Source organism: Aquarana catesbeiana, linkage group LG01, assembly GCF_042186555.1.
Source record: "Aquarana catesbeiana isolate 2022-GZ linkage group LG01, ASM4218655v1, whole genome shotgun sequence".
In the NCBI taxonomy this organism is placed as follows: domain Eukaryota; kingdom Metazoa; phylum Chordata; class Amphibia; order Anura; family Ranidae; genus Aquarana; species Aquarana catesbeiana.
This window is the reverse complement of record NC_133324.1, coordinates 256,235,598-256,263,470: the sequence shown is the minus strand read 5'-3', so window position 1 is coordinate 256,263,470 and position 27,873 is coordinate 256,235,598. Positions and strand designations below refer to the sequence as shown.

Sequence of the window (27,873 nt, the reverse complement as noted above, 5' to 3'; positions counted from 1 at the left end):
CACGTGGTATTGCCATGCTTAGGAGGAGTAGCATAATGAAGGCCCCTTGAACCGCCTTTAGGGAAAGGGAGCCTTGACTGCTGGAAGAATGGCATCACTCTGGCTGTGAACCTAAAAGGGAAGTTAAGGACTTCCTTTTAGGATTGGCTACAAAGAAATGAGGTGACTGGGTGTAGCCTGAACTTTAGGAAAAGGCTATGCTGAGGCACATCCAACTGCTCAGAGGAGATTCAGCTGTTGCAAGAGTTGTCCTTCCCCAGGGTTCCTGTATCGTCATGGACAACTTTTATCCATAGGTCAGGCTCACTGGCTCTTCTTATGGTGAGACTGTCCCCTCAGCTTCTACACTTGTTATCCAGCCGCTGCTGCCAGGCCTCATTCCATTCAATTTCCCTTCATCCAGATTGAGCCCCAGCCCCTCAAGGGCCATTACTCATACAGTCGGACACAGGACTACCTATGGAGCTACTGGCTCTAAGAACGCTACCTCTACTCCTTCGCTGCTAGTCCTTCACTCTGCCCGCATCCCCCTTGGCTATTCTCACCACAGCCATGCCTCTAATACAGCATCTCCCTCTGTTAAGGGACACCGCCTGCCCCATTCGAGGATTCCCAGAGCACTGCCATCAGATGTGAATGGACCTCAGATGCCTGCAGCATCTCCTTCCCTGAATTCTGTGAGATCCAGCTCCCTGTGCCCTACAGGGCAGGAACTGATCTATTCTGTCCTCTCTCATCCCCTCCAGCATTTCACTCAGCTCCTCTCACTGCTTGTGTGAGGGATCAGGTTTCCATACTGCAGGAGGCGCTCATTAACTCTGCATCCCTGCCTCAGCCTGCATGCCAGCCAGCTCTCCTCCTCAACATGTGATTTTCATTGTTACAGCCTCCCCAAGTGACATGCCTCAGGTTCTCTGACGGCTTGTGTGTCACTTGAGGCTCCTTCTTATTAATCCTGCATGTCCCAGCGCAACCTCTCACACACAGGGTCAACTCCTGGACTCCAGACTCTCCTTCCAGCTCTTTCTGCAAGCAATCATCAGTCCTCCTACTCGACCTCCGCTAGGTAAATATGATTTATGGGGTGGTCTGGGATAAGTCAAGTGAAGCTGTTTTAGGGCCACTGATGTATTTTTGCAGCAGTCCAATCAATTTTTATTTTACTTTATTTGGCTGTCTTGCCAGCTGTGGCACCCACCCCATCCCCAGGGTCTGGTTCTCACCTGGGTGGCCCTCTATAATCTATTTTGCACCTAGAACAGGGGATTAAATAAATACATTTTAAAAATAGCACCATGAGTTTGCTGGTGCTTTTTGATAAACAGAAAGTTGACAAAAGAACATATTGATGTTAATACTGAGGGTGAAAAATCAGAGCTGCTTCCTTGTATTTTTGGGAACTGTCTGCAGGTTTTCTGTGTCTATGCATTGCTCTGTAAAAAAACAAAAGCAAACTTCAGAATTGGTCCATTCCCTATTCAGTTCTGTGGATCACAGTTGGGAGGTCTACAAAATATATGGAGGGCTGTTTAATTTTGATACCTAGTTTTGCCAAAAACTGGCTGCCTGGAAATAACTAAATTTTGACTGCCGAAATGTTAGTCTATGGTAAATGTTTATTGACTTGTGTTGGTAGCTGCCAACTTTATCCACTCTAGCGCTGACGTTTACTCTGCATATGGTTATTACTCGTGTGCCAGCACAGGCTTTTCAGTCACATGCACAGATCGTCAGTGGTAAACAAATAGGCAACTGCTGACTGTTTAATGAGAGCCACTGTGTGCGCATGACTTTTCCCTTGGCGGTGGTTCCTACCCATCAGTCAACTTTCTGAATGGGGAATATACCACCTGCCAAACCAGGTTCCACCCTCCTGAGAGAGAGGGAGAGACTCTCTATTGTCAGCTAATAGTGGTATTGACCAGGAGAATTCCTGGGACCAATACAACACTTTCTTTTCTAAGTCTGCCTTTCACTTCCTTCGTGTACACTGCAACTGTTCCATCCCAACAACATGGAAGGTCCTAGGCCATCTTCTGTCCTTTTGGGCATTGAGATTTACATTGTTTACATGGTCTGCTGACTTCCTGGGGGTTAATTGGCTTCTTTCCTTGGTTAAAGTCCCAAGGGACTCTAGTAAGCTATGGCTGTAGCAGCTTCAATCTTTTTGGGCCATCTTGTTTTCACATTCCATGTATTTCTGATGGGCAGTGCCTTCAGTGGGTGTCTATGGAATGTATAGCAGATACACATCCTTGCGTACAAATGATCATCCCTATGCATAATGACTTGGAAGCGCGATTGTCCTTCTTGCACTCCTCTAATGGTCATTCTTTTATAAATGGAGGAATTGCCAAACATACAGCTGGAGTTTTTAGAGGGCTGCATTTAGCTCCTGTAGCTTTGGCATTTTATTCCAGGATGACTGGTCTGCTGAACCTTGGCCGGCCTCATTGGCCTATTTGTTGTGTAACGTGATGCTGTTAGCTAGAGCTCTTTCCTAATGTACTGGCAGTGGAATTATCATGTGGTACAAGTGGTTAAGTGCCTCTCTGCGCGCTTTCCACCATTTGTTCCCCCTGTTGTGGTGTTCTGGTGCTTGAATGTCTTCAGTTGACTGGTTTCGTATGTAGCTAATTCCATTGCTGATTTTGTCCTCTTATTCACAGTTCACCCACTTCTGCTCTTTGATTCCAACAGCTGCGGTGTCTTCCTTGTCCTCCCTTTTTTGTGTAGTCTCATTTCTGACTCCTGTTGGGCCCCAGTCAATGCCTCACCCTCCCAGAACTCTTGGGTAACCTGCCGGCAAATTGGGGACAAACGAGTGCCTCCATCTTTCACTGAGCTCTCCCTTTGCCCATGCAGGACAGGCACTTGGCTCTTTTCTCCTACCTGTGGGATATAATTGTTGCTGGTTCAATGGTGGTTACCACTCCCTCTGCTGTATTGTTTGGTTTGGACTATTCAGCTGGGAGGACATCTCCTCCAATATTTTTTTTTCTTATTCGGAGGATTTTGAAGGGAAACTTTCTTCCCTGATTCTCGGCACATGTTTTCTGTGCACAACTTAAATTACATCCTCTCCATTTGTCTGTTTTTGCATTTAGGGCTCTCGTTTCGAGTTGCCTTTTTCTTGGGCATTCTTTGGCACCGTTTAGGGTTAGTGAACTTGTCACCGAGGACAAACGCCGAGTTGGTAGTAACTCGGAGGATGTGCTGATCACAGAATCCTTTGCTTATTCGTCCAACCTGAAAAAAATTGCAATTTGTTGAGGTCTTCCGCCTTTCCCTTTTCCCAATCCTAATGATTTTTCCCACGTACTCTTTCTCATTGGTGCAGCCATTGCTGCCCATGGGATGGTTTGTTTGTTTTTTTTATTTATTTTTTTTTCGGATGACAGCGATGGCTTTGTTTTGCTTTATGTTCAGCCTCACCCTTTTTTTTTTTAATCTGGTTTCATGTCTCTCCCCAGCATTACTTTGGATCATCGTTGACTTCTTTGTTTATTGGGCCTCTTGCCATACCGAATTCTGACAATGTGGGGAGAATTTTCCTTTGCAGTAGAGCTGCACGATTCTGGCTAAAATGAGAATCACGATTTTTTTTTTTGCTTAGAAGATAGATCACGATTCTCACGGCGTAACATCGTCTTTCACATTAAAACAAAAAAATTGGGCTAACTTTTTAATGTTTTGTCCCTTTTTTTTTTTTTCTTTTTTTTAATACATTGAAGTGTATTTTTTTGCTAAAAAAAATTGCGTTTGAAAGACCGCTGGGCAAATACAGTGTGACATAATATTGCAGCAATTGACCTTTTATTCGCTAGGGTCTCTGCTAAAATATATATATATGTTTTTTGGTAATATTTTTTCAGGTAATTTTCTAGCAAAAAATATTGATTTTAACTTAAACAAGTGTCCGAAAAAGATTTACACTTTAAACTTCCTGCATTTACACATTGTTAAAAACTTGGCAGACTGCCTGGATGTTTTCTTTTATACACAGAAGTTTATCCCTTTTATCTAAGAAGGAAGAGTTAGTTACAATGTTTCATGTTAAAAACTTAGCAGACTGCCCAGATGTTTTCTTTTGACAGCTGAGTGAGCAGATAAGTCTCTCCACTTGTTATATGAAAGAATCGGCAAACTCTGCAGTAGAGATCGTCAGGGGGTTGATTCGAGATCACAATTTTTTTTTTTTTTAACGATTATTTGTGCAGCTTTTCTTTGCAGTTGGCAGAATTTGTTGTCAGTTTTCATGGCCTACACTGGCTGCTGGTATTACCTGAGACATTTGTTTCAGACCCCCTTATTCTTATCATACATGTGTGGGGTAACAATTTTTTTACCACAAAAACGGGGTCTGCAAAATGTGCACAAATGAATACAGTCATCAAAACTTGTATAACTATATAGTGCAAAGTATCAATATATAGTGAAAAATGTCCAACACCAGAACATAAGTTTTTAGAAATAGTCCTCACAAATGCTCTTCACAATATTATCATTTAAATCCAATGTGCGAAATTCACATCTGTGCTTTGAGTCTTTACACCACTTCGTGAACCACCACCACCACCTGAAATGGGCACTCACCAGAAACTAGAAAAAATGTCGCCTTTGGTTTATATTGGGATAACCACTCCACTCTCATGGGTTTATCTGGCGTTTTTTCCACCTAGGTTGCCACTAGTTACTCATCACATCTCCACAATAGTCTTGATATCTCATAAGAAGTAAACATCCATCATTGCACAACATGTTTACCTCATTGATTTAAAATAAATGTTATAAAGACATGTTGCGCAATTTCTCTCATGGTTTTCAAAACTGTAATTTTTTGACAAACATCAGTAGTCTGGAGATTTTGGCCTGCAGAATAAACTTGGTTGGAGTTTATCTTTAAAGTTTGTGATGGCAGTCACTCCTACTATAGTGCGATGAGTGCATGTCCGCATATGGGATATTTGGGTGCATGAAAACGCTACTACCGTGTGTGTCCATGCATATTTGACTTGTGCCTGCACAAAACTATAGTAGAGGTGACTGGCTGCACAAACTTTAAAGATCACTTTGCTAAAACCAGGTTTTTCCTAGGCATGCCTGAAGTATAAATGTGCATAAAGCACCCACATTACAGATGCAGTAAGTAAAACATATTTCCACAATAAAGTGCCTGTCCTCAACATTAGAAATAGCTAAAGTTTTGGTGCAAATTTTTGCAAACAATGACCACATCAACTGAACTATACAAAAAGGAAAGAAAAAAAAAAAAACATTGACAAAAGTGACACGTTAAATTTTACATGTCAACTACAAACTTTGCGGTTCTCCAACTCTGATGAGCGGGTCAAAAGATCAGCTACCAATCTTTGGGCAGTTGAAAGAAAAAAAAAAGTGTGTGTATATGTGTGTATATATATATATATATTAGGGCTGCGCATCTTCACTGGTCTCACGATTCGATTCGATTACGATTATCTGGTCAACGATTCGATTCGATTCCGCGATGCATCACGATGCATCACGATTACCGACGAGCTCCCACTTCCGCTTGGGCCGCCTAGGTGGCCCTTCCACCCTGCAATCTTCTGGGACACATCACAGTTCCCAAAAGATTGCCCGGCTATGCAGGACAGCACAGTGAGACATGCGCACCCGGCTGTGAAGCTGCAAGCTGTCACAGCCGGATGCCCACAGTAGTATTGCCAGCGCTGTGGACAGGCGGGGGAGAGAAGGGAGGGTTTGGGTGGCCACGTCGCTGGATTGTGGGACAGGTGAGTGTCTTTTTATTAAAAGTCAGAACATGCACTTTTTTTGTAGCTGCTGACTTCTAATAAACAAAAAATTGACTGGAACTCCGCTTTGAATTAAAAATAACCTCACTCCCTAAAAAGTGCAGTAATCCGGTGCACTACAAGGTACAGAGATTCACACACACTGCTGCTGGGAGGTCAAAAGGGAAAGAATCCACAGATGACAAACAGCCCTGTGAAGTTCCCTGTACTGTCTCTGTGCTGACCAGTGGCGGCTGGTGCTCAAAATTTTTTTGGGGGGTGCAAACAAACTGAAAAATACTGAACCTCCCCCGTCAAACGCAGCCATCTGTGCCCGTCAAACGCAGCCATCTGTGCACGTCAAATGCAGCCACTTGTGCCCGTCAAACGCAGCCACCTGTGCCCATCAAACGCAGCCACCTGTGCCCATCAAATGCAGCCACCTGTGCCCAAACGCAGCCACTTGTGCCCGCCAAACTCAGCCACCTGTGGCAAAACGCAGCCACCTGTGCCCAAACTCAGCCACTTGTGCCCAAACTCAGCCATTTGTGCCCAAACTCAGCCACCTGTGCCAAAACGCAGCCACTTGTACCCGCCAAACTCAGCCACCTGTGCCAAAACGCAGCCACTTGTGCCCGCCAAACTCAGCCACCTGTGCCCAAACGCAGCCACCTGTGCCAAAACGCAGCCACCTGTGCCAAAACGCAGCCACCTGTGCCAAAACGCAGCCACCTGTGCCCACCAAACGCAGCCACCTATGCCCAAATGCAGCCACCTGTGCCCAAATGCAGCCACCTGTGCCCGCCAAACGCAGCCATCACTGACCCCCCCCCCCAATTACTTTCTTTTAATAATTATATTACAAAGGATGGTGTGCCCCCGCTGTATGTGCTTTTAAAAAACGTTGTCACATCATACCAAATTTCGCCGGTATACGATCATGTGACTCCCGGCCGTCCCGCCCCTCTCCGCTCTCCTCTTCCCTCTCCGCTCTCCACTCACGTGTCTCCTGAGTCCTGACGTCAGCGGGGAATTCTCAGTCCCGCCCGCTGACTATAGTTATCGTATCAGAAGAGAGGCGGGCGGGACTGAGAAATCCCCGCTGACGTCAGGACTCAGGAGACGGAAGCGGAGAGCGAAGAAAAGAGCGGAGAGGGGCGGGGCGGGCCGGGAGTCACATGATCGTATACCGGCGAAGTTCGGTATGAAGTTAAATTGTTTTTTAAAAAAGCACATACAGCGGGGGCACAGTGCACACCATCCTTTGTAATATAATTATTAAAATAAAGACGGTTTTTCAAATTTTCTCGAGCGCTTTCCCGGGAGGGGCGGGGCTACTAATGACGTCACCAAACATCGATTTTCGGGGTTTTATGCATCGATGCCGCATCGGGGACACCCGAATCGCGATGCATCGATGCAACGATTAATTTCAGCACCCCTAATATATATATATATATATATATATATATATATATATATATATATATATATATATATATATATATATATATATATATAATATATTTATGAATCATGAAAATTTGTTTTAAATGTACTATGGCAATGGCAATGGTCCTCTCATCCATATTGAAGATGGTGCTGATGTAGGTGATGCAGTAGAGATGCTCTCTACCTTGCGCACAGAGATTTCTCCAGATTCTTTGAATCTTTTGATATGTACTGTAGAGTATGATATATTTAATGGATACGTTTTATGAATGCACTGCCCCCGCACCTCCCTAGCTGGCACAGCTGGGGATCTTCACCTGCTAGCTGCCAAAATTTTGAAATAACGTGGCTGTGCGGGGGTCCACCCACCGGACCACGTCACTCATTCACAGCGCTCTGTGAATGGGAAAACAACAAGGTCCGGCAGCCTTAGCGGCTGTCGGCTTGTAGTTTTCAATGAACTGCCACGGCGCTGTGAGCACTTCATTCTTCCTGTCAGCATGTATCGGCTTCCTTGTATGAAGTACGAGCAAGCCTATACACCGACAGGTCTGCCGATCGCTGTTACAATGCTTTACAAGCTCCTGCAATAAAAAATAGATGCACATTTTTTTATTTTTATTTTTTTTACCTGCAAGTGTGCATTTTAGTTTTTTTTTAGTTTTTTTTTTTTTTTTTTTTCTGCCAAGGTGAACGTATCCTTTTTAAAGATATATATATATATATATATATATATATATATATATATATATATATATATATATATATATATATATATATATATATATACACACACACACGTGTGTGTCACGTTGCTAATTACCCGAATTAGTTGCCAAATGTTCTTCCAGCTCTTCCTTATTAGTACCACTTAATTTTGCAAGCTTTTTTTCAAAATGACTTACCATTTAAAAAAAAAAAAAAGTTTTCTCAGTGTAAGCATTTGATATGTTTTCTATTGTGAATAAAATATGGGTTTATGAAATGTTGTAAATCATTTGTATTCTGTTTTTATGTAGACTTTACACAGCATCCTGACTATTTTCATAATCGATTAATTGGCCAGTACCTAATGGGGTTAAAAAAGCTAAAATTAGCCCTATATAGTACAAAAAGAGCAAATAATCTCTACTGTAAAAAATACTTTCACTGTTGCACAGCAAAAAACAATTTTTTTTTTTTTCCATTATGTTACTAAATGTCTTAGGCCTGGTTCCCACCCATGTTTTTTTTTGGTGCTTTTTGCACAAATGCACTAAAGTTCATTTAACGTTCACATCTATGCTTTTTTCAGCTGCTGTGTATTTGGAAAGGGTCAAGGACCTTTTTCAATGCAAAATGGTGCTTTTTTGGTTCAGTATACTTGATGGAGAAATGGAGAAGCTGCAGAAAAGCATGTAATATTACAGTTCTGTTTGAAAATCTGCAAAACAGTCTAGAACTTTTTTTTTTCTTTAAATAAAAAAATATGATCTGACTCCAGATTCAACCTCTAATAGTATATAGAGTATATCTCTTCTGTCTGTTATTCTCAGAGAGGATTAAAGATTTTACTCCCTAACCATAGTTGGTTATTTATATTTACCCCTGCGTATTAAGATATATTTAGGAATAAATTGCCTGTTTTTAAACTTTACATATTAACTAAATTATACACAACGCTTTTTTTTTAAGGTTATTAATCGATTAATCGAAACAGTGATCGGCCAACTAATCGATTTATGAAAATAATCGTTAGTTGCAGCCCTATTGTCATGGTTATGCAATAGTTTTGTCTGTCAGCTTACCTGTCTCCATGTGTTCATCTCTAGAGACCAGCTGACTCTCACCTGACTGCTTTTATAATCTCTCCTCTAGCATGGCTCCACCCCAGCTCCTATCAGAGAACTCTGTATTAACCTCTGCACTGCAGGCCAGCCTTGCTGATCAACCTTTGTGTGTTTTGGCTTCCAGTTTCCTGCCTGCTCTACGTTTGTTTCTGTTACCGACCTTGGCGTGTTCTCAACTATTCCTGTCTGCTAGTGACCTTGACCTTTTGGCGTGTCCCCGACTATCCCTGTTTGCCTGTGACCCTGAACCTTGGCGTGAACTCTGTTGTCCTTGTCTGCTTGTGGCCCCAACCTTGGCTTCTTCCCTTACTATCCCTATCCTCCTGTTGCCTGCTGGGGGACCCTGGGGGTCGCGACCTGGAGCCAGTTGCAGCCAAGTCCATCCTCACCACTAGAGGCTCTGGTGAACACCTGCTGGCTCTTAGACTCCGAGCCCCAGGGAATCTTACACTCTAACCCCAGTGGGATCCGTGTTGGTGTTCCAGCGGCCCTGCCTTCCTTACCACCCTGACTCCCATCCGCAGCAGTCAGCCGTAGGGTCCACTACCTTGCGGTGCACTCCTGATCCCAACTGTGTGAATCTGTCACCTAGCCTCAAGGTCACCTGACACTGATTTTGTAGGTTTGCCCACTGACAAATGATTAGTCTATAATTTTAATGGTTTTATTTTAACAGTGAGAGACAGAATAACCACAAAAATATCCAGGAAAAACGCATTTCAAAAAAATGATAAATTGATTTGCATTTTAATGAGTGAAATCAGTATTTGGTCCCTTCGCAAAACATGACTTAGTACGTGGTGACAAAACCCTTGTTGGCATTCAGAGGTCAGACATTCGCACACATCTATGGATGCAAATGCTGGACTCTGGAGTGCACCCGCAAGGTAACCCCCTGGGAGAGCGCATCTCCTAGGGGGTTATACGATGCTGGGAGGAGCTACTTGAGCCGACGAGGGACCCCAGAAGAGGATGAACGGGGCCACTCTGTGCAAAACAAACTAAACAGTGGAGGTAAGTATGACATGTTTGTTATTTTATTAAAAAAAAAAAAAAAACGCGAAGCTTTACAATCACTTTAAGGTCTGGAGACTGGCTAGGCCTCTCCAGGACATTAATGTTCTTCTTGAGCCACTCCTTTGTTGCCTTGGCCGTGTGATTTGGATCATTGTCATGCAGGAATACCCATCCACCACCCATTTTTAATGTCCCTTTGATGTGGTGAAGTTGTCCTGTCCCCTTAACAGAAAAACACCCGCAAAGCATAATGTTTCCATCTCCTCCATGTTTGACGGTGGGGATGGTGTTCTTGGGGTCATAGGCACCATTCCTTCTTCTCCTCCTCCTCCAAACAGTTGAGTTGATGCCAAAGAGCTCGATTTTGGTCCCATCTGACCACAACACTTTCACCCAGTTCTCTGAATTATTCAGCTGTTCATTAGCAAACTTCAGACGGGCCTGTATATGAATGAGCTTTCTTGAGCAAGGGAACCTTGCGGGTGCTGCCTTGAGATCATTGACATTGATCATTGATTCTCCTGTGTAGTTCTGGAATGATTTCTCACCATTCTCATGATCATTGAAATTCCATGAAGGGAGATCTTGCATGGAGCCCCAGACTGAGGGAGATTGACATTTATTTTGTGTTTCTTCCATTTGCGAATAATCGCACCCAGCTGTTGTCACCCTCTCACCAAGCTGGTCTTGTAGCCCATTCCAGCCCTGTGCAGGTCTACAATCTTGTCCCTAACCTACTTGGACACCATTTTGTTCTTGGTGGAAAGATTGAAATCTGGTTGATTGCTCCTGTGGTCAGGTGTCTTTTTTTTTTTATACAGGTAACAAGCTGAGATTAGGAACACTTCTCTTTAAAAGGGAGTGCTCTCCCTTTTTATCTTGGCTTGTTACCTGTTTAGAAGATACCTGGGAGAAAAAGGTTGCTGATTTGGGGATCAAATACTTATTTTACTCATTTTAAAATGCAAATCCATTTTATAACTTTTTGAAATGCGTTTTTTCTGGATATTTTTGTTCTGTCTCTCACTGTTAAAATAAACCTACCTTTTTTAAAATGTATAGAATGATCATTTCTTTGTCGGTGGGCAAACTTACAAAGTCAGCAGGGGATCAAATACCTTTTTTATTTTAATTTTTTTCCCCTCACTGTATGCCCCAATAAAGCGTCACATTAATTTTTTTTCAAATTTGTTGTCTGCTGTCTATATCCATACACACCTCTCTTCTCTCCCTCCTTGCTTTCTGTCCCTCCTTGCTACAGTATACAAAACCATGGTAATGGTGTACATTTTGGAACGATTAACTTGTAACTTTGACGCAAGTGCTAGATTATTTAGGTGCACGCTATCGGAAGTAATAGAAACTGTCACTTATTAACTTTTTAAAGTGACTTGGTGTGGCTGGCACAACAACACTTACTGTAAATCTTGTGTAGTGGCTGGTTTACAAATGATGTGTTTTACTTTGTTAATCCACCTAAGCTTTTTAAACAAGGATTAATTTTATTACTTATTTTTAAGATCTGAATCCAGTTGATCTTTCACAGGTATGAAAAGCATTACAAAACTGTACATTACCTCCCCCCCCTACCAGTAGTCATGTCTAATACCCCGGCATTGTCATACATGCAGTGACTCCTCCTTTTTCCCTGATCAGATGTTTCATACAGTAGTCATTTGCTGCTGCTAACTCATGCTTGATATTGAAAGGGTCTTTCCCATCCTGCGGGTGGGGAATGTACTAAGTACCTTTCATTTCCTTCATAGGAAGCACCATGTCAAATTTCCCTAATATGCATAGTGTATGGACTTTAGATTTGGGTTATTTACAAATCATCCCCCTTTTAATTTTTGTAAGTAGATGAGGATATTTTATAGTCCTTATTGCCCAACAAAATTAAAGCAAACCTAAATAGCAATAAAATAAACTTGTGCTGCGCTGTGTCTACCTCTGTGTAAATACTATTCACAGATGTACCCATACGTATGTGCAAATGCTAATGATAAAAAAATATATAAAGTGACAATATATGTACTGAATACTGTGACCACTATATATACCATAAGTATCTCTATTGGAGATCTTAACCACTTCGCGCCCGCGCTATAGCCGAAAGACGGCTACAGCGCGGACGCCAACTGTCGGGAGAGCGTCCCTGGACATCCTCCTGTTTACTTCTGTGATGCGCGCATTGGGGAAATTCTTTACTGGCCGTGTCCCTTGGACACAGCCAGTCACAGATCGCTGTAAATGGCCAATCACAGAGGCCGTTTACAGCGCGATCGGAGCTTCCAATGAGAGATGATCTCATATGATCATCTCTCATTGCCGACTCTCCCTCCTCACACAGAGACCGTGTGTGAGGAGGGAGAGCTAACGGCTGCAGAGTGTCAGAAAAAAAAGTGTCCCCACTGCCACCTGTCAGTGCCATCTGTCATCAGTGCCATGTATTAGTGCCATCTGTCATCAGTGCCACGTATTAGTGCCATCTGTCATCAGTGCCACCTATTAGGGCCGTCTGTCATCAGTACCACGTATTAGTGTCACGTGTCATCAGTGCCACGTCAGTGTCACGTGTCATTGTCCCGGTGCTCCAGGGCCTTCAAAAGTGTAATAAGTAGTCAACAAGTTAGATGTGTAATTTATGCTCCTAGAACACCTGATGGTGCTCCCTGCATGCTGGGCCTCTCTGTGGCCAGGCTGTGAAAAAGTCCCACACATGTAATACTCAGGAGGAGTAGCAGAATGTATTTTGGGGTGTCATTTGTGGTATACACATGCCATGTGAGATAAATAAGCTATTACAATGACAATTTTGTGGGGGGAAATCTTCATTTTGCAAAGAATTGTGGGAAAAAATGACATCAAAAAGCTCACCATGCATCATACTAAATACCTTGGAATGTCTACTTTCAAAAAAGGGGTCATTTGGGGGGTATTTGTACTTTCCTGACTTGTTCGGGTCGCAAGAAATGAGATCAGTACATCAGGTGTGATCAATTTTTTATGATTTGCACCACAGTTTGTAGACTCTCTAACTTTCACACAGACCAAATAATATTTACTCGTTTTGGGTTATTTTTACCAAAGATCTGTAGCAGTATAAATTGTGGCCAAAATTTATGAAGAAAAATTAATAATTTGCAAAATTTTATCACAGAAACAAAGAAAAATGTGTTTTTTTTTTTTTTTTTTTTTTTTTTTTAAAAATTTTCGTTTTTTTTTTTTTTTTTTTCATTTTATAGCGCAAAAAAATAAAAAACCCAGAGGTGATCAAATACCACCAAAAGAAAGCTCTATTTGTATGAAAAAGGACAAAAAATTGATTTGGGTACAGTATTACATGACTGAGTAATTTGTTATTCAAAGTGTGAGAGCACCGAAAGCTGAAAATTGGTCTGGGCAGGAGGGGGGTTTAAGTGCCCAGTTGTCAAGTGGTTAAACAACCAATGTGATACCAAAGTGCAAATGCTGAATCAAAAGGTACCTTAGTACTGATACACAAATGAAAATATATTGAAAATATTTATTCACTTCAACCAATCTAATATAATGTCCTGTGCTCAAAAACACAATTGCTACAAATATCATAGATAATAATGCAGTTCAAATGAATTTGATATAGTATCCAGTGCTCCAAAACGAAATTAAACTCCAGCTTATTAAAGCAAAATTATACATACATACTCTCACAAAAGTGAGTACACCCCTCACATTTTTGTAAACATTTTATTATATCTTTTCATGTGATAACACTGAAAAAATAAGACACTTTGCTACAATGTAAAGTAGTGAGTGTACAGCTTGTATAACAGTGTAAATTTGCTGTCCCCTCAAAATAACTCAACACACAGCCAAGCATGTCTCCAAACCTAAACCCTATTGTGCATCTTTGGGGCATCCTCAAACAGAAGTTGGAGAAGTGCAAGCTCTCTAACATCCACCAGCTCCGCGATATCATCATGGAGTTGTGGAAGAGGACTCCAGTGGCATGCCCAAGAGGGTTAAGGCAGTGCTGGTAAACAATGGTAGCCACACAAAATATAAAAATATTGACACTTTGGGCCCAATTTGGACATTTTCACTTAGGGGTGTACTCACTTTTGTTGCCAGCGGTTTAGACATTAATGGCTGTGTGTTGAGTTATTTTGAAGGGACAGCAAATTTACACTGTTATACAAGCTGTACACTCACTACTTTACATTGTAGCAAAGTGTAATTTCTTCAGTGTTGTCACATGAAAAGATATAATAAAATATTTTCAAAAATGTGTAGGGGTGTACTCACTTTTGTGATATAGTGTGTGTGTGTGTGTGTGTGTGTGTATCTTAGAGGTGCTACCAGCGCACCACTCAATAAATAGCATGGAAAACCGAACAATCCCAATCCGATAGGAATGTTCATTATGCCGCCTCGCCGAGAGATCAATGTCTCAGCTGGCTTCTCCTCCGTCCTAGCCCCTCCCCAACACATATTCGACACGTGTCTTCATCAGGGGGATTCTATTGTAGGACCATAATAAATATGGGATTGGAGCCACGGAGTTTAAAAAATGGAAAAAAATACCATAAACCTAAAAAATCATCTGTAATCCCATATAACAATCTTTAATGAGGGATAAACAGGTGAACACAATTATCATATGAACTAAAATTGTGATAAACGCATAGTTCACAGATTTTTATTTCAAAAAATTAAATAAATCTAAAAATATTCTGTCTATCTATTTCCAACTCTTATACATCTAAACCCCCACTTTAGACACTGTACTGACCTCCATATATCTAAAGTGGGGGTTTAGATGTATAAGAGTTGGTTATATATGGGGATTATTATTATTGTTAATTTTCTGGCAAACGATGGATTTAGCCTTTTAAGGTTTTAACTGACAAATGAATTGGCCAGGAAATGTGCACACCTGTTTTTAATAAGCTCAGTCCTGCTCCCTGGTTCAGTATTACTGCTTCTTGGGACAATTTCACTGTGTCTAGGTCCATTCATTCTTGATCATGGTGCTGAATCTCTGTGTATAGAGGAGGTGGAAAAGAGGCCGAATGATTGAATCAGGAAACTTAATTGCTTAATGTAGAAGTTTCCTTTCCACTTGAACTTGTTTGGGCCAAGCTGACCTAAATGAACTATTTCCATTACTATAGAAGCATCAGCTGCATACAGTAAGGAGCGCTGTGTTCTGCAGCAGTATGGACGACTTCCTGTCTACTGCTGGAACGCTTTTCAATAAGTACAAGGCTTCCTCTCATTGGCCGTGGTACAGAGGCAGGTGGATTACCTCACAATTTCCACCTAGGCCACCTTTGGCCAGTCAGAGGAAGTTTATATTCATTGATAAAATACAAGGATTCTACTGAGAAGACTCAGTTCAGTTCCAGCAGCAGATGGGAAGTCACCCGCAGTGCTGAGGAACACCGCTCAACAGACTGATGCTTTTAGAGTAGTACAGCACACACAGTAATTGTATCAGTAAGTAATTGAAATAGATCTTTCTTATCATACATCACTGGACACAGAGCCATAGTAGTTACTATGTGGGTTATAGGCCACCTTGAGGTGATGGATACTGGCACGCCCTAAGATAAAAAAATAATCCCTCCTACCACTGGGAGTACCTCAGTTTTTTCCGTGTCTAAGGTGTTGGTCACGAGTAAAGATGTGATGTGCTGTGCTGAGCTCCACTGGAGCAATCCTTGCTGGGACTAGCCACGCAGCCGAATCCATTCAAAGTGTCTTTTAGGCTGAATTGAATGGTACCCAGGCCTTGTGTCTGAAGAAACAAGGTCTTACCTGTAAACGCTTCTCTTTTCAGAAAGCTGGACCCCGGGATCCAGTACTTTTTGGTAATAAGGCCATAAAGTTTTACTGGCGGTGGTGCTATTACAGGTCCAGGAGTGTGGGTTTCCTCGAGGATCCCCAGCTCCTGAAGGTTTAACGGAACCTACCATGAAGAGTAAAGATTACTGTTGGTTTTATCACAGAAAACCCTGCGGCGGGAAAGGTAAGTGGAGTTTTTCTAAGAAATGTTTCAATTTTCTTATGAATGTCTCCTTTTAAGTTAGTAAATGTTGTCATGCTTATGTGTCACCACTGGGGGCTGTATAGAGCACATACCTTCTCACTCTTCTTCCAGGGAGCTCACGATGTGTCCAGAACAGCTGCTTCCATTTCCTCCAGCAGCAGACCCCTGGTAAGTCTGGGTGGGGGCAGCTTTACCTCCCCACCAGACACTCCCACCTGTGCTATTTGCTACCCCTCTTCAAGAGGAAGAAGCGCAAAAAAAAAAATGAACGCCACACTACTCGGCGGCTTCCAGGCTTTCCTCACCATTTTCTCCCCTCTCTGTAAGATCCCAAAGGATCAGAGGCCCTCGCTTGCGCGGGAAAAACTTTTTTTTTTGAAAGAGGAGGTGGGGCGGCGCTTAGCGTAGCGTTGGAATCCTTCAACGCCCAGCGCAGGAAAGTGTTTTTTAAAAGCACTAGTGTTAATGCTGCAAGCTGCGGAGGGACACAAGCGTAGGGGACATGAAAGAGGTAGGTGACACAAGCATTCTTTTTGAACACCTTTACTATTGCATCAGGCTGAGCGTTAATAGCAGCGGCAGTGGCTGACTATTGCTCAAGCAATGGATGCGATTTCTTCTGGTAGTACCTCTGCTTTGTGCATCGGGCTATATTCAGAAGGGGGGGTTGAAAAAAGGAGCTAAAAGGGTCTCCCTCAAGCTCTGGAAAGCCTTCTTTTCAAATGGCATCCTTCCCTGAGAGAGGGTGGCTGGTCAGAGTGAGCATCGGGGCCATGAAATGTTTGCAACTGTTTTCAACACTGTAGCCCCTGTTCATTTTACTCTTTTTTTTTTTTTTTATTATTCTTTTTGCTCTTTTTTTTTTTTTTTCCTCAGCCATGGTAGGTTTTTTTTAAAAGAAGTTTAGCGACTATTAATCACATCCCAGTATGGTCAAGATGCAAGAGGTTCTCTTCCATTTTCTTAAGACCCTCAGACTGAGGAACTAGGGGCAGGAGAAAAAGATTCCCTCAGGGGACCGTGGGGAGGCTGATGACTCCTCTCCTGAGGTGTTAATTGCGGGAGGGTCAGCTTTCACAATCTATATGATTGATGGTACAATTTCTTGCTGAATGATCTGCTCCACATTTATGTACCCTTAACTGAGTGTTTGGGTTCACGAAAGCCTCCTCAAGCTGTGCATGCTTTTTCCTGTCCATTCTGTGTTTGGGGAAATTTTTTTTTTTTTAATCTGGACGATCACCCAGATAAGCATCATTTTCTAAACTTTTCACACTATATCCTATGGTAGAGAAAATTCACTAAGCGGTGTATACCAGCAATTAACGCTACTATATCCTTTGTGAGTAAGTTTGACTTGTCCGGCAGACATTACTCAAATACTTAACCACTTAAGGACCGCCTCACGCCGATGTACGTCGGCAAGGCGGCACGGGCAGGCAAAATCATGTACATGTACGTGATTTGCCTCCCGCGGGTGGGGGGTCCGATCGGACCCCCCCCCCCGGTGCCCGAGGCGGTCCCGTTTTGTTCCCCGGCGATCGGAGTGGAGGGGGAGGCCATCCGTTCGTGGCCCCCCCCCCCTCGCGATCGCCGCCGGCCAATGGGAACATTCCTTTGCTGCTGTATGCTAAACAGCAGCAAAGGAAATGATGTTATCTCCCCTCGGCTCGGTAGTTTCCAGTCTAGCGCCGAGGGGAGAAGACATCAATGTGAGTGCACAACACACACACACACACACACAGTAGAACATGCCAGGCACACAATACACCCCGAGATCCCCCCCCCCCCTGTCACAAACTGACACCAAGCAGGTTTTTTTTTTTTTTTTTTTTTTTTTCTGATTACTGCATGGTGTCAGTTTGTGACAGTTACAGTGTTAGCACAGTTACTGTTACCCCCCTGTAGGTCTAGGGTACCCCCCTAACCCCCCCTAATAAAGTTTTAACCCCTTGATCACCCCCTGTCACCAGTGTCGCTAAGCGATCATTTTTCTGATCGCTGTATTAGTGTCGCTGGTGACGCTAGTTAGTGAGGTAAATATTTAGGTTCGCCGTCAGCGTTTTATAGCGACAGGGACCCCCATATACTATCTAATAAATGTTTTAACCCCTTGATTGCCCCCTAGTTAACCCTTTCACCACTGATCACCGTATAACCGTTACGGTTGACGCTGGTTAGTTCGTTTATTTTTTATAGTGTCAGGGCACCCGCCGTTTATTACCGAATAAAGGTTTAGCCCCCTAATCGCCCGGCGGTGATATGCGTCGCCCCAGGCAGCGCCAGATTAGCGCCAGTACCGCTAACACCCACGCACGCCGCATGCGCCTCCCTTAGTGGTATAGTATCTGAACGGATCAATATCTGATCCGATCAGATCTATACTAGCGTCCCCAGCAGTTTAGGGTTCCCAAAAACACAGTGTTAGCGGGATCAGCCCAGATACCCGCTAGCACCTGCGTTTTGCCCCTCCGCCCAGCCCACCCAAGTGCAGTATCGATCGATCACTGTCACTTACAAAACACTAAACGCATAACTGCAGCGTTCGCAGAGTCAGGCCTGATCCCTGCGATCGCTAACAGTTTTTTTGGTAGCATTTTGGTGAACTGGCAAGCACCAGCCCCAGGCAGCGTCGGGTTAGCGCCAGCAGCGCTAACACCCACGCACGCACCGTACACCTCCCTTAGTGGTATAGTATCTGAAGGGATCAATATCTGATCCGATCAGATCTATACTAGCGTCCCCAGCAGTTTAGGGTTCCCAAAAACGCAGTGTTAGCGGGATCAGCCCAGATACCTGCTAGCACCTGCATTTTGCCCCTCCGCCCGGCCCAGCCCAGCCCACCCAAGTGCAGTATCGATCGATCACTGTCACTTACAAAACACTTAACGCATAACTGCAGCGTTCGCAGAGTCAGGCCTGATCCCTGCGATCGCTAACAGTTTTTTTGGTAGCTTTTTATTGAACTGGCAAGCACCAGCGGCCTAGTACACCCCGGTCGTAGTCAAACCAGCACTGCAGTAACGCTTGGTGACGTGGCGAGTCCCATAAGTGCAGTTCAAGCTGGTGAGGTGGCAAGCACAAGTAGTGTCCCGCTGTCACCAAGAAGAAGACAAACACAGCCCCATCGTGCCCATAATGCCCTTCCTGCTGCATTCGCCAATTCTAATTGGGAACCCACTACTTCTGCAGCGCCCGTACTTCCCCCATTCACATCCCCAACCAAATGCAGTCGGCTGCATGAGAGGCATTTTTATGTCCTCCCGAGTACCCCTACCCAACGAACCCCCCCAAAAAAAGATGTTGTGTCTGCAGTAATCGTGACACCCGCTATTATTGTCCCTCCTGTCCTGACAATCCTGGTCTTTGCATTGGTGAATGTTTTGAACGCTACCATTCACTAGTTGAGTATTAGCGTAGGGTACAGCATTGCACAGACTAGGCACACTTTCACAGGGTCTCCCAAGATGCCATCGCATTTTGAGAGACCCGAACCTGGAACCGGTTACAGTTACAAAAGTTAGTTACAAAAAAAGTGTCAAAAAAAAATATATAAAATTAAAAAAAATAGTTGTCGTTTTATTGTTCTCTCTCTCTATTCTCTCTCTCTATTGTTCTGCTCTTTTTTACTGTATTCTATTCTGCAATGTTTTATTGTTGTTATGTTTTATCATGTTTGCTTTTCAGGTATGCAATTTTTTATACTTTACCGTTTACTGTGCTTTATTGTTAACCATTTTTTTGTCTTCAGGTACGCCATTCACGACTTTAAGTGGTTATACCAGAATGATGCCTGCAGATTTAGGTATCATCTTGGTATCATTCTTTTCAGCCAGCGGTCGGCTTTCATGTAAAAGCAATCCTAGCGGCTAATTAGCCTCTAGACTGCTTTTACAAGCCGTGGGAGGGAATGCCCCCCACCGTCTTCCGTGTTTTTCTCTGGCTCTCCTGTCTCAACAGGGAACCTGAGAATGCAGCCGGTGATTCAGCCAGCTGACCATAGAGCTGATCAGAGACCAGAGTGGCTCCAAACATCTCTATGGCCTAAGAAACCGGAAGCTACGAGCATTTTATGACTTAGATTTCGCCGGATGTAAATGGCGCCATTGGGAAATTGGGGAAGCATTTTATCACACCGATCTTGGTGTGGTCAGATGCTTTGAGGGCAGAGGAGAGGTCTAGGGTCTAATAGACCCCAATTTTTTCAAAAGAGAGTACCTGTCACTACCTATTGCTATCATAGGGGATATTTACATTCCCCGAGATAACAATAAAAATGATTTAAAAAAAAAATATGAAAGGAACAGTTTAAAAATAAGATAAAAAAAGCAAAAAAATAATAAAGAAAAAAAAAAAAAAAAGCACCCCTGTCGCCCCCTGCTCTCGCCCTAAGGCGAACGCAAGCGGCGGTCTGTCGTCAAACGTAAACAGCAATTGCACCATGCATGTGAGGTATCACCGCGAAGGTCAGATCGAGGGCAGTAATTTTTGCAGTAGACCTCCTCTGTAAATCTAAAGTGGTAACCTGTAAAGGCTTTAAAGGCTTTTAAAAATGTATTTATTTTGTTGCCACTGCACGTTTGTGCGCAATTTTAAAGCATGTCATGTTTGGTATCCATGTACTCGGCCTAAGATCATCTTTTTTATTTCATCAAACATTTGGGCAATATAGTGTGTTTTAGTGCATTAAAATTTAAAAAAGTGTGTTTTTTCCCCAAAAAATGCGTTTGAAAATCGCTGCGCAAATACTGTGTGGAAAAAAAAAAATGAAATACCCACCATTTTAATCTGTAGGGCATTTGCTTTAAAAAAATATATAATGTTTGGGGGTTCAAAGTAATTTTTTTGCAAAAAAAATAACTTTTTCATGTAAACAATGAGTGTCAGAAAGGGCTTTGTCTTCAAGTGGTTAGAAGAGTGGCTGATGTGTGACATAAGCTTCTAAATGTTGTGCATAAAATGCCAGGACAGTTCAAAACCCCCCCAAATGACCCCATTTTGGAAAGTAGACACCCCAAGCTATGTGCTGAGAGGCATGTCGAGTCCATGGAATATTTTATATTGTGACACAAGTTGCGGGAAAGAGACAAATTTTTTTTTTTTTTTTGCACAAAGTTGTCACTAAATGATATATTGCTCAAACATGCCATGGAAATATGTGAAATTACACCCCAAAATACATTCTGCTGCTTCTCCTGAGTACGGGGATACCACATGTGTGAGACTTTTTGGGAGCCTAGCCGCCTACGGGACCCCGAAAACCAAGCACCGCCTTCAGGCTTTCTAAGGGCGTGAATTTTTGATTTCACTCTTCACTTTCACTTTTGTGCCACCTGGGCCATGGAATGCCCAGGTGGCACAAAACCCCCCCGCAAATGAACCCATTTTGGAAAGTAGACACCCCAAGCTATTTGCTGAGAGGTATAGTGAGTATTTTGCAGACCTCACTTTTTGTCACACAGTTTTGAAAATTGAAAAAAGAAAAAAAAAAATGTTTTTTCTTGTCTTTCTTCATTTTCAAAAACAAATGAGAGCTGCAAAATACTCACCATGCATCTCAGCAAATAGCTTGGGGTGTCTACTTTCAAAAATGGGGTCATTTGGGGGGGGTTTGTGCCACCTGGGCATTCCATGGCCTTCGAAACTGTGATAGGCAGTGAAGAGTGAAATCAAAAATTTTCACCCTTAGAAATCCTGAAGGCGGTGATTGGATTTCGGGGCCCCGTACGCGGCTAGGCTCCCAAAAAGTCCCACACGTGGTATCCCCATACTCAGGAGAAGCAGCTAAATGTATTTTGGGGTGCAATTCCACATAAGCCCATGGCCTGTGTGAGCAATATATCATTTAGTGACAACTTTATGCAAAAAAAAAAAAAAAAGTGTCACTTTCCCGCAACTTGTGTCAAAATATAAAATATTCCATGGACTCAATATGCCTCTCAGCAAATAGCTTGGGGTGTCTACTTTCCAAAATGGGGTCATTTTGGGGGGTTTTGTGCCACCTGGGCATTCCATGGCCTCCGAAACTGTGATAGGCAGTGAAGAGTGAAATCAAAAATTTACACCCTTAGAAATCCTGAAGGCGGTGATTGGTTTTCGGTGCCCCGTACGCGGCTAGGCTCCCAAAAAGTCCCACAAATGTGGTATCCCCATACTCAGGAGAAGCAGCTGAATGTATTTTGGGGTGCAATTCCACATATGCCCATGGCCTGTGTGAGCAATATATCATTTAGTGACAACTTTTTGTAAATATTTTTTTTTTTTTTTTTTGTCATTATTCAATCACTTGGGACAAAAAAAATAAATATTCAATGGGTTCAACATGCCTCTCAGCAATTTCCTTGGGGTGTCTACTTTCCAAAATGGGGTCATTTGGGGGGGTTTTGTACTGCCCTGCCATTTTAGGACCTCAAGAAATGACATAGGCAGTCATAAACTAAAAGCTGTTTAAATTACAGAAAATGTACCCTAGTTTGTAGACGCTATAACTTTTGCGCAAACCAATAAATATACGCTTATTGACATTTTTTTTACCAAAGACATGTGGCCGAATACATTTTGGCCTAAATGTATGACTAAAATTTAGTTTATTGGATTTTTTTTATAACAAAAAGTAGAAAATATCATTTTTTTTCAAAATTTTCGGTCTTTTTCTGTTTATAGCGCAAAAAATAAAAACCACAGAGGTGATCAAATACCATCAAAAGAAAGCTCTATTTGTGGGAAGAAAAGGACGCAAATTTCGTTTGGGTACAGCATTGCATGACCGCGCAATTAGCAGTTAAAGCGACGCAGTGCCAAATTGGAAAAAGACCTCTGGTCCTTAGGCAGCATAATGGTCCGGGGCTCAAGTGGTTAAGGATCCAATGAATAGAGGGTTGAAATTCCTACCGTATTAAAAACAAACAAACCCCCCCCCCTTCTTTTTCTTTTTTTTTTTTTTTTTTTCTGGCAGGTTGAGTGTCTCATTAACCGATTACTGACAGTAATTGGTTAATTGTTGGGAAACCAGTTTTACCAGGTGTTTGTTATCCTGCTCAACAGGTCCAGGAGGCAGCTTTATGTTTGCAATAGTTGCTATGACAGATTGCGTCATGCAAGAAGCTCCTGGCTAGTCTTCCCTTTTGCGGCAAGACAGCTATCTCTGGATATTTTGGATATGTCCAAAGAATTTCTAGCAAAAGAAAGAATACCCCTCAGGGTTAACCCAAGGAACAAAAGAGATCTTGAGGGAGGGAGCCTACTAGATACTGCAGCCTCCTTTTTATAAGGAGGTGCCCCCGCTTGCTCAGTAGAGAGAATTTGTCTACAGTTCTCAGGGATCTGGCAGAAGGAAGCAATAAAATCCCAGGCTGCTGCACTCTGGAAACAGACATCTTTATTTCATGAATTTAAAATCCAACAATAGCCATGAAAATACGATCAGAGACTAGCAATAGCTAACGTGTTTCACATACAAAGATGCTTACTCATAGCGGCTATGAGTAAGCATCTTTGTATGTGAAACGTGTTAGCTATTGCTAGTCTCTGATCGTATTTTGTTGGCTACTGTTGGATTTTAATTTCATGAAATAAAGATGTCCGTTTCCAGAGTGCAGCAGTCCGGGATTTTCTTGCTTCCGTAGACTTGTGCACAGTCTGCACCTGACATTCATCGAGGGTGGAGGTTTTTCTCTTACGGTCCGCAAGGCTTGGAAAGCAGCATATCCTTCTAATCTGGCAGAAGCAATGTCAAGACGAATGGGGGATTTCCTCAATAGCTCCAACGTACAAACTGGAGTTCCAAGATTTTCCGTCTCCTCGTTTTTCTTCAGACGTTCCTAAGGATCCAGAGAAAAAAATCTTTCTCTCTAGCACTGGAATATATATCCATATGCCTATTTCCTCGCTCACTAATGTTTTCTTTCAAAGTGGAAAATCTTCCTTTTCAATATGTAACTCTGCTTTCTGAGGAGGGGGAACAGTCCTGAAAGAGGCAGCTGTCCAGGAGAAGTGGTCTAGATCAGAAATGGTCTTGCCCATTAACATTTTTAAAAATTCAGGCAGAACACTTGGTTCTGAGGCCTGAACGTTCAGTTTAAGTTATTGTCCTGCTGGGAGTCAATCCGTTTATGCCACAGCAATTGCCTATATTAATTACCAAGGGGGCACAAGAAATTGTGCCGCCCAGAGAAAGGTGAAGCTTATCCTATCTTGGGAAGAAAACGATGTACTTTGCCTATCGGCAGTTTTCATTCTAAGAATAGAAAATTGGCAGGCGGACTACTAGTCGCCAGCAGTTTTTCCTAGGAGAATGGTTTCTTCACCCAAATATCTTCCTGTCAATATGTCAAGGATTGGGAATCCCAGACATAGATCTGTTTGCGTCCAGGATCAACAAATAAGATTGACAACTTTGTGTCAAGAACAAAGGATCCACTAGCATATGGAACGGATGCCTTTCTATTTCCGTAGAGTCAGTTCTCACTGATTTGTGCATTTCCTCCTATTCTGCCTGCATCCACTTCTGCATCCAACTTATTCACAGGATCAAGCAGGAAGGGAAGTCGTTGATTCTTGTAACCCCCAGCGGGGTCCAGGAAATCTAAGTATGTAGAGATGGCAGTAGGGAACCCATGGGATCCTACCTTCACGGACAGACCTTCTCTCGCGGGGTCTGAAGTTCCATCCTACTTTATAAACAATAAATTTAATGGTTTGGCTATTGAGGCCCACACTCTGAAGAAGCGTGCGCTGTGAGTTTCGGTAGTTTTCTACCTTGGTTTATGCAGAGCCAGCCTCTATGGTTATATATTATGGAGTCTGGGAAACTTATGTCTCCTGGTCTGAAACCAGGAGCTGCACCCCAGGAAATAAGTCTAGGTAGAGTCCTTGATTTTTTTTCTTTTTTTTTTTTTTCTGCACAAGGGGTGAGAAATAAAGCTGGCCTTGAGTGCTTTCTAAGGACAGGTCTTGGCCTTATCGGTATTATTTCAATGACCACTTGCTTCGCATTCTTTGGTCAATAACTTTATTCAGGGGGTAACTCCTGCTTAATCTCCGGATAAGTAATCCCTGAACCCTTGGGACTTAAATTTCGTTTTGGCGGCAAAACAGCCTTTTTTGGGCCGATACGACATATTCCCTTGGTCTTTTTTTTTTTGACAAGGAAACTATTTTTTCTGGTAAACAGATCTGCTGCGAGAAGGGTATCAGTATTGGCTGCTCTTTCTTGTATAGAGCCATATTTTTTGTTGTTCACAAAGATGAGGTAGTATTGCTCCTCATAACTTTTTACCAAAGGTAGTATCAGGTTTTATCTAAACCAGGATATTGTTCTACAGTCCTTTTTTCCAAAACTCTGTTCTTGTAAGAAAAATCACTACTTTTATTTTATGTGGTGAGAGCAGTCTATGTCTACCTAAAGGAGATTGCTCAGATTCGGAACACGGATGTTTTTTATTCATGTTGCCTGAAAGTCCTAAAGGAGGACAGGCAGCATCGAAATCTACTATTCTAAATAGATTTGACAAGTAATCGTTCAAGCTCATGGTTAAAGAGGTGGATTCCACCCTCTCAAATCAAAACGCACTCCTCTAGGACTGTTAGTGCTTCCTGGGCAGTGCATCACCAAACCTCCATGGTTCAAATCTGCAAGGCCGCAACTTGGTCTTCAGTCTATAGGTTTACCAGATTCTATCAAATAGATGTAAAAGGTCATGAGGATATAGCCTTTGGGCGCAGGGTACTGCAGGCTGCAGTATTAGTCCTCTAGTCTCTTATTGCCCTACTTTTTGTTGTCTCCCTCCCTTCAGTTGGCATTGCTATGGGACATCCCACATAGTAACTACTATGGCTCTGTGTCCTATGATGTACGATAAGAAAATAGGATTTTTTAAAACGGCTTACCTGTAAAATCCTTTTCTTTGAAGTACTTCACGGGACACAGAGGTCCCTTCCTTCTTTGGTATACGTGTGTATTGCTTTGCTACAAAACTGAGATACTCCCAGTAGTGGGAGGGGTTATATAGGGATTGCACTTTTTATCTTGGGGTGTGCCAGTGCCCATCCCCTGAAGGTGGCCTATAACCACATAGTAACTACTATGGCTCTGTGTCCAGTGATGTACTTCAAAGAAAAAGGATTTTACAGGTAAGCTGTTTTAAAAATCCTATTTTTGGGCTAAGTCGGCAAAGTAAATCTGGAACTTTACTTTTAAAAATATATCTATATATGCAATGGCTGCTCCTGTGGGGCTTCAATAACAGCAATGTAAACCGCTTAACTTTTTTTTTTTTTTTTCCTCCTGCAAGGCAAAGGCATAATGTACTAGTATGCATTGCATACTAGCACATTATGTGAAACTTACATGAAAACTAAGCTTTCCAGCGATGTGATGTCATCACTATAGACAGCTTCCACCTTCACCCGTCTTGCTTCTGGGTTCGCTGACTCCGCAGTCACAGCACAGGGCTCTGAAAGGACGGCACGGGTGGCCATTCCTTCAGAGCGCATGTGCCAGTGATGTCACTGGCTGCATGTACAGTAAATATCTCCTAGACGGTGCACGTTTAGGAGATATTTACACTACCTATTGGTAAGTCTTATTATAGGCTTACCTATAGGTAAAACTCAAAGATGGAAGTTTACTTCCTTTTTAATGGACTCCGGAGTTGCAGCCTTCTCACCCTCATTAGTGTGCCCACGGGATTAAAACGAGATGTGTTCATAAGGCCGCAGCTGATTACAAACACCGCCGGCTGCCAAAAACGCCTGCAATTGTGCTGTGAATTTTACAGCGATTTTTACCTTTTTCTGGTGTGTTTTTCATAGGTCATGTGACTCAAAATGCATCAAAACAGCAACACATTTCTTGCTGTGTTTTTAATGCGGAGGTGCGGTTTGCCAAAAATGCAGCAAACAGGATATTTAACACCACTTCAAAAGGTGCCGATAACAGCCTACTTTAAATTCATGATTTTAATTAAGTGGAATATAATACAAGTGTGTGTGTGTGTGTGTGTGTGTGTGTAATATGTATGTATGTGTGTGTAAAAATAAATATGCATACATTACGTGTGTGTGTGGTTTTTTTTTTTTTTTTTTAACCTTTTTCGGTTTCTGCGCCGAAATTTACATTTTGGTGAACACTGGAGGTCACCTGCTTGACATGGGCATCGTTAATAGAATGCATTTTTCTAAATGAATGCAAGATGTTTTCTCCTCGGACAGGGTGGTGACGTCCCGATCTACATTTTATCCAATCGCTCAACAACTTGCATTCATTAAGAAAAAAAATAACAAGCGTTCTGTGACTGGCGCTCGTGCTGAGTAGGTGACCCCTGTGCTCATTATACAGTAGGGCAGCCGGATGGCCCCGAACCTGGAAGATGTCAGCGATTACTGTAGTTGTGGTGAACAGTATAGGAATTTACAGCTTTCGCAGGGATCACACAGGTAAAGTATATGCGTGATTACTTTGGCCCAAGCTTGATCAATATGTGTATGCTATTTAAAAAAAAAAAAAAAAAAATCATGTTTCGGCTTTAATGATTTGGAAACTTTCTCCAGGAAAAAAGTGGGGAGCAGTTTTAGCCAATTGAGTTGTACTGCACTGTACAGAGCTGTCAGTCTAACACTGCAAGCTTACTAATGGGACAAGAGGGTAAGAAAATTAAAAAAAAAAAAAATCCCTGACCTATAATGGTTGTAGTGTTTGTGTTTGGGATGTTTTTTTGTGGGAATCTTCCCTTTTAGGATTCCTATGGTTGAGATGCACGCCCCA

The 27,873-nt window shown here is 42.5% G+C and overlaps 1 protein-coding gene across 2 annotated transcripts in view; it reads left to right on the top strand.

The window, feature by feature from the left end:
* SLC15A4 (solute carrier family 15 member 4) overlaps positions 1–27,873 on the top strand; it is an 84,493-nt gene that overhangs the window by 9,932 nt on the left and 46,688 nt on the right. The gene's annotated exons all lie outside the window — the stretch shown is intronic.